Here is a 12,893-nt window from a genome sequence, read left to right on the forward strand (position 1 = left end):
TTCAGCAAAAGAGAATACAATGATCCATATCTTCATCTATGCAACTATCCAACAAAACAACTACAACATCCATCAATTGAACCCAATAATGCTTATACTCAAAAAACAGATTCTAGAGTCTGTAACAAACTGTCACTGTCTACAGTCAATAGTCGACCCCTACAGTCACTAACCGAAATCTTCAGAAGACTGAGATTTCATCTTTTAGTTCTTGGTCGCACAGAGGAGGAGATATGCGAGCAACTATGGTTGCCCAGTCGCTCCCTTAAGCCTGCCAAGTGAACAACTGGGCTCAGATCTGGACTACGAAAACCCTAACTCCCAGTCACATGCATAGTGAGTTGTCCGTGTGACTGGAAGGTTCCATTCGCACGCATGAGCCTCTGAGAGAGCGACTATAGTCGGGATCCTTTAGTGTTGTGCTTGCGACTGTGGCCCAAAACCCTAGATCTGAAATGCAAGCTTCAGACCCTGCAATTTCAGCTCAGAGCAAAATTGATCCTCCGCGGAAGAACCTCAGACCTGTGCGAGCCCAAAACCAACATAGAAGAGTGTCTCATTGTTGTGTCTAAATGAGGTAGAGGAGGTAGAGGGCACTTGTATTTATGGCCTTTTAAGGTGGTCCACTTTTGTTAATTTATGGTATGTTCTATGCTTAGAGCAGTTTACTTGTTTTTCTTGTTATTATCCATAGATTAGCAATCACATGTACATTAAGTAAAGTGCAAATAGAACATTTAAATGATCAACAGAAAACAAGCCAAGACAAGAGACACAAGATGTGGCAGCTAGCCAGGGACAAACCCCAATATGGGGAAACCCTTTGATCAAATCTTCTTTTATCTTCAATAATTCAGCAGAGAGGAATAGAACAAAAATCTTATTTATATCAGCAACATCAAACCCTAGATCAACCCTAAACTAGGGCAGTCAATATCTGTCAAACCGGAGGTCAGATCACCTTGATTCTTGTGCCAAAAATTGTGGCCTTCCAAGGAGGATCAACCACACCAAACTCGCAGTCAAAGAGGAGTCCACGCTGGTCAACACTGGTCAAAGTTCCTTTCTGCAGCTTCAGCCCTAAAATCTGCGTCCCTTTTCCACACGTGTGAGAGAGAGAGCCTTTTCTGCGCAGGAGAGAGAAGAGACTCTTTTCTGCGCAAGAGAGAGAGATATATGATGAGAAGTGAGTGTCCAAATGAGGAGGAGGCATCCTGTATTTATATCCAAACGTTGAAGATGAATAGATGTGTCTGTTGGGCATCTGAGCCTACATAAGTTGCTGGCCGACTTTGATAATTTGTCCATAATCAAAATAAATTCATATCTCCATAAATACTTATCGGAATCGGATGATCTTTAGATCAATCCTACACCTCTCGACGAGAGGAATCTAGGAAAAATATTATCAGCCATGAATAAGGTGACCCACATGGAGTTTGGCCCTAGTTGCCAATTTTAACACTCCCTCTCAACTAGGGAGAACTCCATCTGCAATTCGTCTGATGGTCGCTACTATTCATCCATCAAATGCACTACCTTGTACAACTTGACCCCGGCTATACTCTGCTTTGTTCTGTTTTGCTCTGCTTGAACTATGAAGAAGAAGAAATGATCGAGGATGTATCATACCATCCTCCACTGACCCGAAGTCAGTCTGGAGTGTGTACCACTTTCACTTGTCCCAGACCAGTCCTCTACCGACCCGAAGTCAATTTTAGAGGGTGTACCACTCTCACTGGTCCCAAACCAGTATCAATGATCCCAAATCAATGGAGGTCATCCTAGCATAGGGAGTACGGTAGATACAACGATGCATCCATCGATAGAACTACTATGGTCCCTATCCTCATTTCCCTGCTCATTGATCAGATGAGAGGTACTTCCCATGAGTCCCAGACTGCATGGGTAGGATGCCTCGACAGGAGAACTAATCATCCTGTCCACAGGAGAACGAATCATCCTGTCTAGTGGATGCCACGGAGAACTAGTCATCTTGGCCTACAGGAGAACGAATCATCTTGTTCCACAATCGCCATGGAGAACGAGCATCCTGGCCCACAGGAGAACTAATCATCCTATTCCATAGTCGCCACGGGGTGTCAGGGGAAGGTTGAACCTTTTACCCTGTACAAAGTGCACCAACAGGGGATGGTGAGTTACCCTATGGTCATATGTTGCTCCAAGAAGTACCTCGCGCCTCGCTGGAATTTCTAGAGCTCAGTACATCATACTTGACCCTCAAAAGAGGGTCTCTAAACGACTCCAAGTCGTTCTCGAAAAGTCAGGAATTTGACCTTTCCTAAGGGCTTTGTCAAAATGTCAACGACCTGTTCATCTGTACCGATATGTTGGAGCCTTATAGCTCCCTGCTGCACCATATCTCGAATATAGTGGTATCTGATATCGATATGCTTGAAGCGATCATGGAATACGGGATTCTCTAATAAACGAATCCCACTCTGGTTGTCACACAGGATCACGGTGGTATCCAATGTAAATCCAAACAACTCACTAAAGAGCTTTCGTAACCAGACTACCTCACAGGAGGCCATGCTAGCAGCAATGTACTCTGCCTCGGCAGTGCTCAGAGCCACCGACTTCTGCTTCCTACTCATCCAGGATATCGAAGCAGAGCCCAAGGAGAAACAGCACCCGAAAGTGCTCTTACGATCCACCACACTACCTGCCCAATCAGCATCAGTATATCCAAGTAGTCTCACATTTCCGGCAGTGTATCTTAACCCGTAAGTAATTATGCCACAAAGATATCTCAACATATTCTTGGCACCAATCCAATGTTTGTGGTGAGTTTCAACCAATGTGGAAAAAGTCGAAGTCGGGATTAATTCGGCAAGGGTCCAAAAGTTGAAAAACTCGGCAAAGTCGGGAGTTTTTCGAAAAAGTCGGCAAAAAGTCGGCAAAATTAAAAAAATACAAAAATATTCATTTTTAAAAAAATCCGGACTTTTTCAATAAAATCCCGACTTTTTCAATAAAATCCCGATTTTTTCAAAGAAAAAAAAATCATTAAAGAAACTACCACGATTTTTTGGAAAAAGTCCCGATTTAATCCCGACTTTTTCGATTTAATCCCGATTTTTTCGTTTCTTAAAAAGTCGGAAAAAAATCGGCCGATTTAATCCTTTTCTTGAAAAAATCGCGTTTTGGGGAATAAATCCCGATTTTATCGGGACTTTTTCCACACTGGTTTCAACCATGTGTTGACTCAACGTGTTGACTGCAAAGCATATATTTTGACGGGAGTTCACTAGGAACATCAATGCTCCGACGAGTTGATGATACTCTGTGGTATTTCGTAAAACAGGTCCAGTAGCACTACCGCTTAACTTCTTGAAGTCAAGCTCCATTGGGGTGGTTACGGGCTTGCAGTCCACCATGCCGAATCTCTCCAATATCTTCACTACATATTTTCCTTGAGATAGGAAAATCTCCCCTGGTTTCTGCCAGACTTCCAATCCTAGGAAATAGTGCATAAGTCCTAGGTCTTTCATCTCGAACTCAAAAGCCAGCTCCCTCTTACATTCGTGAATGAGAGGGTCTACACCTATTAGAAAGAGGTCGTCAACATATAGCATCAGTATGAGAGGCTTGTCATCTATAACCTTAAAGTAAAAGTTAGGGTCGGCTTCACTTCTAGTGAATCCCAGCTTCATCAAGTAGCTATCGATCCTCTCATACCATGCTCGGGGTGCTTGCTTTAGCCCATAGAGGGCCTTCCTCGACCTGCACACATGAGATTCTCAATCATAAATCTCAAATCCTTCGGGTTGCTCCACATAGACCTCTTCTTTGATCGAACCATGTAAGAACGTAGTCTTGACATCCATCTGATGTAGGTTCCATCCTTGCGAAGCAGCAAGGGCTATGATTGGGCAAATGGTGGTATATCGGGCAAAAGGTGCAAATATCTCGTCATAGTCTATACCTTCCTTCTGAGAGAAGCCACGAGCGACAAAACGAGCCTTGTACTTTTCCGCACTTCCATCAACTGCATGCTTTATCTTGTAAAGCCATTTTGAAGTAACAACTACCTTGTCCTGGGGTCTGGGGACTATATCCCAGACATCATTTTTCATAATAGACTCATATTCTTCGGCCATAGCATCTTTCCATACTTGATGCTTGACGGCATCTGTGAACGATGAAGGCTCATTTTGGATGATCGTGCTCATGATGGTCAGGTATCCTTGATACCTGTTTGGTTTCTTACTTTCATGGAAGGTTCCTCGGGGTGCTGTGTGTCCTTCAGCATCGTCAAGTGTCCCCCTAAGCCATGAAGGCCTCTTCCTTGAAGAGGAAGGCTTAGGCAGAGGAGGATCAATAAGATCCAGGGGTTCTTCCACATCGGGCATGGTCTCATCTTCTTTTTCTTTTGGTTCCCTAGTGTCAGCTTCTGGAGAGCTCCTCAAAGTAGGAAGATTGTCCACCTTGCTAAGGGCCATATCTTCATCAAAGGTGACATCATGACTAATCTCGACTTCCCTTTGACCAGCTACATAGATTCTATAGCCCTTGGTATTTTCACTATAACCCACAAAGATTACTTTCTTTCCAAATGCACCCAATGTATTCCTTTTCTCTTTCGGCACATGAAAATATACAGGGCTTCCAAAAATTCTAAAATGAGATACGTCCGGTTTCTTACCGGTGAACATTTCTTCAGGAGTTTTGAAACCCAATGCTTGATGAGAGCATCGGTTTTGTACACATACGACGGTGTTTGCAGCGTCGGCCCATAGAAACTTCGAAAGTCTTTGATCATGGAGCATAGCACAGACAACTTCCACAATCGTACGGTTCTTCCTTTCCGCCACACCATTCTACTCAGGAGTATATGGTGTAGTGGTCTCCCTCTTAATACCTGCCTCTTTGCAAAAGTCATGAAACTCATTGGATTCATATTCAATCCCATTATCAGTCCTGAGGATCTTGATCTTCTTTTCGGTTTGATTCTCGATAAAGGCTTTGAAGTATCGAAACCAGGAGAACACTTCATCCTTCTTTTTCAAGAAATATATCCAAGTCTTGCGAAATTAATCATCTGTAAAGGTGAGGTAATATAAGTATCCTCCCAAAGAGTTCACAGGCATCATACCGGATATGTCTAAGTGAATCAACTGCAATATATCGGAGGTCTTGCTTTGGCTTGAGGGGAATGGTCCCCTTTTGAGCTTTCCTTCGGCACATCCTGGACATACACCTTCTTGCTCTAATCTGAACTCGGGCATCCCGATTACCATTTTTCTTACATCAGGTAGAGCTTTATAATGAAGGTGAGCAAACCTCCAATGCCATAGTTCAGACTAAAGAGATGTGTCACAAGACATGACACCCAACGGACTTCCTCCAACCTGATATAATGAATCAACTCGAAACCCAAGAGTAAAAGCATCTTTAAAGTTCTTTTTCCATACACGTACCTTGCCATCGCTGAAAGCCACCTTGTAGCCTTTGTCTTCCATTGCCAAAATGGACACCAGGTTCTTTTTGAGATCAGGTACATATAATACATCTTGTAAGTGGATGGTATTACCTTGATTTAATTGTAGAGTGACATTTCCTACGCCTTTCACAGAATATTTTGAATTGTCTCCAAGAACAATTTCCAGGTTGGTTTTTTTCTCTACCAGATTATAAAGAGCTTCTTTGTAACCAGTGAAGTGCCTTGAGGCAACACTATCAATAAGCTAATTTCCCAGCGAGTCCACGGGAGCAGTCGCAGATAGAGCAGCTAGTAGATAATATTCATCTTGCTTATTGTCAACAGTGTTAGATTCATACCTGGAATTTCTTGCCTTCTTGAATGGTTGTCCTCTTCCTTGATTTCCGACACTTTTTTACCTCTGCCATTTGTCTTGCATTCCTTTAATTACTTTGAGAGGGATTTTGATCATCATCCCAGTGTGAGTCCCTTTTATCGGGGCACTCCCTTGCATAGTGACCCGTTTTATTGCAATTGAAACATCGTCCTTTTCTTCCACCCTTTGGTCCAGCCTTTCCTTTGAATTTAGCCCCGGAATTGTTTCTTCTTTTAGTATGAGAAGAAAAGGCAAAGGAATGACCTTTAAGTATGGGCATTTCTTGCTCTTCCATCCTTGTTTCTTCTTGAATGCATCTGGCCATTAATTCCTTGAATCCAGGAATTACATTACTGTTGAGAAGAGTAGTCCTGAATATATACCATTTGGATGGTAGTCCTCAAAGAGTTATGAGTGTCATCTCCCTGTCAGGAATTACTTCCCCAATAAATAGGAGATCGTTCTTGATCTCGGTGATTCTTAAGAAATATGCTTGCATACTCTCGTCTTTGCCCTTCTTAATTTCCTTCAGCTTATTTCTAAGAAACAAGACTTGATTTGCATCATTAACTTTAAATAAACTCACCAGTCTATCGTAGATTTCCTTGGAGGTGTTTAGCTCGAAAACATAGGCCACCGAGCACTTGTCGATAGAGTCCCGGATGATCTTCCTTGCTTTGACTTCTCCCTTGGTCCATTTGTTCCTAGCAGCAGCGGATGCATTTGATGGAGGCTCAACAATCCCGCCTCTCACATGGTCCAACACTTCTTGCTCTTCTAGTGTTAGATCGAGAGACATCTTCCATCCGTGATAGTCAGATTTCTCACGGAGTTTGTCGTCAGCAGGGAAGTGTGTTGAGGACCCCATGATTTCTTTAAGATAACCTTGCCAACCTTCTCTTCGGTGATTGCTCTTGCTTGGGCTTTGTCTTACCTCAGCTCTGATACCATGTTAATTTATGGTATGTTCTATGCTTAGAGCAGTTTACTTGTTTTTCTTATTATTATCCACATATTAGCAATCACATGTACATGAAGTAAAGTGCAGATAGAACATTTAAACGACCAACAGAAAACAAGCCAAGACAAGAGACACAAGATGTGGTGGCTAGCCAGGGACAAACCCCAATATGGGGAAACCCTTTGATCAAATCTTCTTTTATCTTCAATAATTCAGCAGAGAGGAATAGTACAAAAATCTGATTTATATCAGCAGCATCAAACCTTAGATCAGCCCTTTTGCTCACGTGCTAATTTGTATGTCTCAGCCATATTTTGCATTTTGATATTCTTTTGATTTTGTTTTGTGGCCATGATATGCCCTTTCTTTTTCTTTTAGCTGCATCAACCTTCTAGAGCAAAGTTTCGGGCCCCACCCAAGTATGTAGATGTATGGGTATCAAATCCCGAAGAACCAATGGTCAGTTGAACTCGAAGAATGGATGTGAAATAAGGGCTTGTAATGTATGATGGAAAGTATTAAGTATGACATAGGGATAAATGGAACCACGCTATCTCAATCAAGGTTTCCGAAGTAGTGCCCCTCCTATACCCATTCCCATTAAAGGAGGTCCCACTAGATTAGGGTTGAATATTAACCCCATATTTAAGGTGAGAGAACAAGATCACGGTCAAAACCCCTCCTCCTTCCAGGTCACCCCATGATCCATATCAAATGCCCAAATATAAACAAGCATAAACATGTGATTGCAAAATGATTAAAGTACATTTTAATCGGAAGCCCACCTTCATCCATGAGCTCATGTTGGATGGGTGAGAAGCATATGGCTGATGCAAGTGGCAGAGATATAATGGCACGTCATCAACTAGTGGTGATTGCCTGGGGCTGCTGGCTACATCAAGGATAGGAGAAAAGTTCTCATATAGGGTTACCCATTTTTGGTGGATAACAAACCCAATATCCGATATTGAGAATCTAGAAAATATGGGTCAAGATTTTGCTAAATAGATTCTGTTAAAGACATCCGCATAGATCAAATGATTATTGAGTTGAATTTTGGGCATTGCCTTCCCAAGGAGATAAATACTGCAGTTTTCTGGGTCTTGCTGGAAGCAAGCACTAGATTATGAGAACATTGCCTTTAGGTGCAAGGTCATTCCATGTCAGCTTGACAGAAGATGGCTGTCATTTAGAGAAGGAAGTGGAATTTTAAAAGTCCAGAAAGGGAAGAGTAGATTGGCACTCAAAAGATCATTTGAGTCAATCTTTGGGAAATACTAAAACAGGTGAACCCTTTGGAAGATGGAACTTCAGTTTCTGAAGATGAAGTATTGCAGGAACTCTAAACAGATTTGAAAGAAAATAAAATGTTGATGAAAAGGATTTTCCACCTTTTGAATTTAGCATAAGAGAAGGAGAAGTTGAAGGGGAACCAAAGCAAGGACTAAATGCAGCAGTTCATTGTGTGAATGTCCAAAACGATAAGGATAGAGAGAACAACATAGGAAAAAAATGTGCCTGGGAAATGAATTGGGCAACGATGGCAAGACCGGCAATTCAGGCAAAAGCATTGTCCAACATCTTCAGTCTCCCAATTGTTGGTAATTCAGGTGTCATGGAAGAAGCAGAATAAGAAGAAAACCTCGGATAAAAATACTACTGAGATATAGTCCAGATCTGTTAAGATTAATGAGTGGCATCTATACTATACTAGTGCCCTGAATCATCGGGCTATCTGAAGTCAGAAATTTTGTCTGATTGTCTTCTTTGCATTGTTACTTTCTGCGGGTGTCCTGCCATAAGAGTTTAGGCAGCACAGTAAAATGGAACAGTAGCTGAGTCCAACTGTGATTGGCCATTACTTTAATTCTTGGATGTTCAAAACTAGAAGAAAAAGATTGATTTCTTGAATGTTTGAATGTTTCCCGCTATCTGTTAATTTTCTTTTGTTGTTTAAGGAATTGACTCGATTTACTAAAAGGAAAAAATAAAAACTTAAACTAGGAAACCAACTTGCTAGATCCATTTACTCATAGAGCAATAACAGAAACATCCTAAGTTTACATAGGCTTGTTTGGTCTGAATCTGCTAGGCCGGTTTGGTCAGAATCTGCCATAAAGAGGAACAACTCTAAGGTTGTGTCTAACGATCAAATCTAAAATGCATGAACGAGCAACCCAGTAATTCTCTGAAGGCTTTGCCTGTCAACAGTTAAAGCAGAATGGCAATCAACTTATATAGGAACAATTTATTTTCTTAAAAAAGGCTTTAAATTAAATCAACTAACATCGCAACGAGCTTCTCTAAAACGACCTAGGCTGAGTAAACCAAATTTATTAGTCTGACGTGTCTATTAAGAAATGCAATAGTGACCGTAATGCAATGCACAACCAAAAAAGTTAATATGCATGCCATTAAGGCTTCGGTTCAGTGAGAAGGTTGACGGACAACTAACTCATCCACCAGGGTTCCATTCTCGCCAAGGTCTACCCTACCAAAATGGCATGTTTCGAAAGGGATGAGGCCAGGTGCAAGTCCTTAGCAACATCGGCGAAATAGATAACCCTCGGACCTAACCTGAAGGAAGTGCATGTTATGCGTTACATCTCCCACTCTCCCGGCATGTTTCTCAAAGCAGCTCCCCAAAAACAAACAAATTAAATGCATAATAAAGCAGGACAATTCTTATAACATGAGAAGACCCGCCTTAGGTCTGTTAGAATCGCATGCCTTGTGGTCACTGGAACGCCTGGTAAAAACCCTAATTGGGCTTTGTTTTCATTTCTTTTTCCCGTGAATTATTTGCATTAACAGAACCATCATGCGTGGAATTACCTAAAACTCAAATGCCAATTTTACGCCGAGAATTTAAAAGTTCTCTTACCAGAGAGAGAAGTGAAGAAACACAACGTCCGGAAAACAAGGAAAAAAAAAAGAGAACAAAAATGCCGAGAGAGTACTTACAGGCTCTCTGGATAAAAGAATCCAGCCGGACCTTCGCAGTTCAGAGAAAATTATTCCAACGGGAGTCCTGCTCCAAATTAAGACCAAAACGCGATGATTTTCCGGAGGGCAACGAGTGAAAGGACGTGCCCCCGTACCGCGATCGATTCCTTTTAACTACCAACTCGGACAGTAATGCAACCGCTGCCTCGCGCTTTCTGTTCACCCAAGCCAAGACTGGACTGACGTACACGTAGCGAGAGTTATTTGTCCAGATCGGCTGCTGATGTGGCGATAAAGAAGAGATAGAAATAAATTAAGGCGACGATAAAAATAAGCGGGTTATGTCGGATGAAGTGTTTCTTATGAAAATAAAAAGTAGTTTTATTGTTATTATTTATATGGAATATCTTATAAATAAATATTAAATTTTATTAATCATTTTTATATAGTCTTATTATTTGATTAAAATTTAACCCTGTGAATCATTTTACAGATGAATTATGCATTAGCATTTTATGTCCTTTTCTGTTTGACGAGACATTGACATCCCACCATAATTTTTAATTGATTTCATGTTACCTTTCCTTCCAAGGTTGATCCCTTTCTTTTGAGTCAATTCTAAGTAAAAGTAAAAGTGATCATTTTTAATATTTTAAAAATTAAATATATTATTAAATAAAGGTTATATAGGAGGTAGCTTAATTTAAATATAATTTAATGAAACAAAAAAATAATAAAGATAAAGATTTCATCACAAAAATAAAACAATTAACAAAATATTATATTATTGAATGTCATCATCAAAAATTAAGAAATATGATTAACTAATATTGTTTATATTAAAATACATATATCTTTGAAACCGATTGTTGCGGACCCAGATCTATTTTGGCCGATGCCCTAGTTTGTTTTCACATTGAAGCAACTTGGCATGTGACCCATTCGCATACGTCCTTGCCATTCAACTACAAGATCTGTGTCTATGTACCATAGTCGCTATCATCTCCATTTGAGATAATGTACCTGAAACTAAGGCTCATGTTAACAATATTGTGGAATGTATAATGCTTGTGAAAATCAGGATTTTAACAACTCACAAAATGGTTGTTGGAAAAATTGGGTTTCAAGATCCAACCTCACACAGGCAACTCAAGCTGCAATGAATGCCCCATAATCTAACAGGGCAACCGGTAATCACAGACGGTGTTGCATATATATAGGTTGTTCCAATCTATAATCACATGTGGTGTTGCATTTATTGCAGTATATTCTAAGATATATAATCCAATATGAGGCAGCGGATAGTATAGCAGACAGAGGCAGCGGATATCAGGCAGGCAATGACAGGCAGAGTTCCCCGAGCAGATAGTGAATAGCAACAGCTAAACAGCAATGAGGAGCAGGGCAGATTACTGAAACAGAACAGGCAGCTCGAGGATGCACGTGAAGTGTTTGACGGAATTTGCCCACTAAATTTGACATTTACTCTACTACCAAGATGGCGGTTGACGCGTTTTCTCTAAATCCTTTAATGAATTTTATTGTTGAGGAACAGACAGAGACAAAAGAATGGGTTCCAAATCCAAGGATTGGATCCGTGCAATAAGACAAGTTGTGCCAAGATGACATGTTTAGCCTTGCGGAGTTATCAGTTGTTGAAAACCAGCGAGAGCAAGTGGTAGTCAGCCCGGAGTCTGATTTCTCATTCTGGACAGCCTTGGTAAAACAAATGATGCGGAAAATGGAATTTCTTGAAACTAAAAACAAGCAGCTCCGTTCAGAGATACACACCCTCTCTACTAGAGTTTCAAAGGTTAAGGGGGATAATTTATCCCTTAAGAATATGTTACATGAAACTAAAGAGCAGGAAATTCTCCATCCTCCAAACGGTGCACTACATACAAAAATTCTTGCCTTAAAAGCAAGCAAGAAGAAATCTGATCCCAACAAGCCAACTTCAAACAAGAAACGAATACACACATCAATTCTTAGGTATAGGTGGTTCGAGGCAAGGATAAAACTCCTACCCCTCTTGCAGCAGTTGAGGAGGTGATGTAAGCAAAACTTGCGGAAGAACGCAATAGACGAGCAAGAGAATTGAATCTCAAGGTGAGAGGTCTCTCCTTACCCCACCCCTCTACGGGGCAAGGTTCCTTCGGGACACCCTTAGCCTCCTAAATATAGCTTTGGACAGAGCCTGGTTGGGTTACGACTCCACTCTCTTCCTCAGGTTTCAGAATGCATTTGATCGACTCTGCGCCCTCAGGGCTAAGCGGAAGTTGTTTTCTCTTCCCAACAGGATTTTCTTGGATGAGGACCTCACTCAAGCATAAGTTGTGGAACTTAAACAATCTAGAGAACAAGTTATGGCAACACGACAGGCAAGGAAATGGGCATTTATCAGGAATCTCCAGGCAGTCATTTGGGACTCCTTCCCACCTGGGTGGGAACCCTGAACTGGAGGTTCCAAATGACGGGCCCGCTTGGGGAGGCGACAGGGTACAAGCATTTCTATCCATTGTTGGAATGGCAATGGATCTTTCTAGTCATCGTCGGGACTCTTGTATGATCAACGGACATCCTCTTCGTGACCAAGACTCATGCTAGCCCTGTTCGACCCCAGCCAGACATTACAGGTTACCATTGGATCTCAATTTGCAGGCAGGAGATGAGGAGCTCAAGAGGGGTCAGAGGATCAGGTGGAGTTGCTCGTTTGGCTAGTGACTCACTCCGGAACAAGGTATCTTTGGTAGCTAAAGATGAGTTTTCCAATTTTATGTCGATTTAGATTAGCGTCGGAGTCTCTCCTCCGAGGGACATCTACATTGCAGTTTGTTACTTCCCTCCAGCCTCTTCACCATTTGTTGCCCATAATGGCTCAAATGGGGACCCCTTTATAGACTTGTACACCGACATCACCCGGTACTGTGTTGTTGGGGAAGTCATCCTCCTAGGTGACTTCAATGCTCGCATTAGAGATCTCCAGATCCCTCTCCATAACCGATCAGAGGATCTATTTTGTACCAAGGGGATAGATTCAGATTTAGTAAGGCTTCACCGGATGTCAAATGATGCTTTAGGGCCCATTATAGTTTATGGTAAGCATCTATTGCAGTTGGGGGAATCCCAGGAGTTGTTGATTCTAAATGGTCTCCCCTATTTCC

At 41.5% G+C, this 12,893-nt stretch overlaps 1 protein-coding gene across 2 annotated transcripts in view; it reads right to left on the bottom strand.

Moving 5' to 3' along the window:
- The window catches only part of SDIR1 (RING/U-box superfamily protein), a 102,841-nt gene extending 92,869 nt beyond the window's left edge, over positions 1-9,972 (bottom strand). Inside the window, exon 1 of one of the 2 annotated variants that reach the window (XM_089384415.1) lies at positions 9,748-9,972. The gene's annotated coding sequence lies outside the window, so the exon portion shown is untranslated. The remainder of the gene's footprint in view (positions 1-9,747) is intronic. The other variant, XM_089384414.1, reaches the window with a different exon arrangement.
- Between the last annotated feature and the right edge of the window lie 2,921 nt (positions 9,973-12,893).

Source organism: Pinus tabuliformis, chromosome Q (genome assembly GCF_031772625.1).
Source record: "Pinus tabuliformis cultivar Carrire ecotype Pingquan chromosome Q, CPIR1, whole genome shotgun sequence".
Classification (NCBI taxonomy): domain Eukaryota; kingdom Viridiplantae; phylum Streptophyta; class Pinopsida; order Pinales; family Pinaceae; genus Pinus; species Pinus tabuliformis.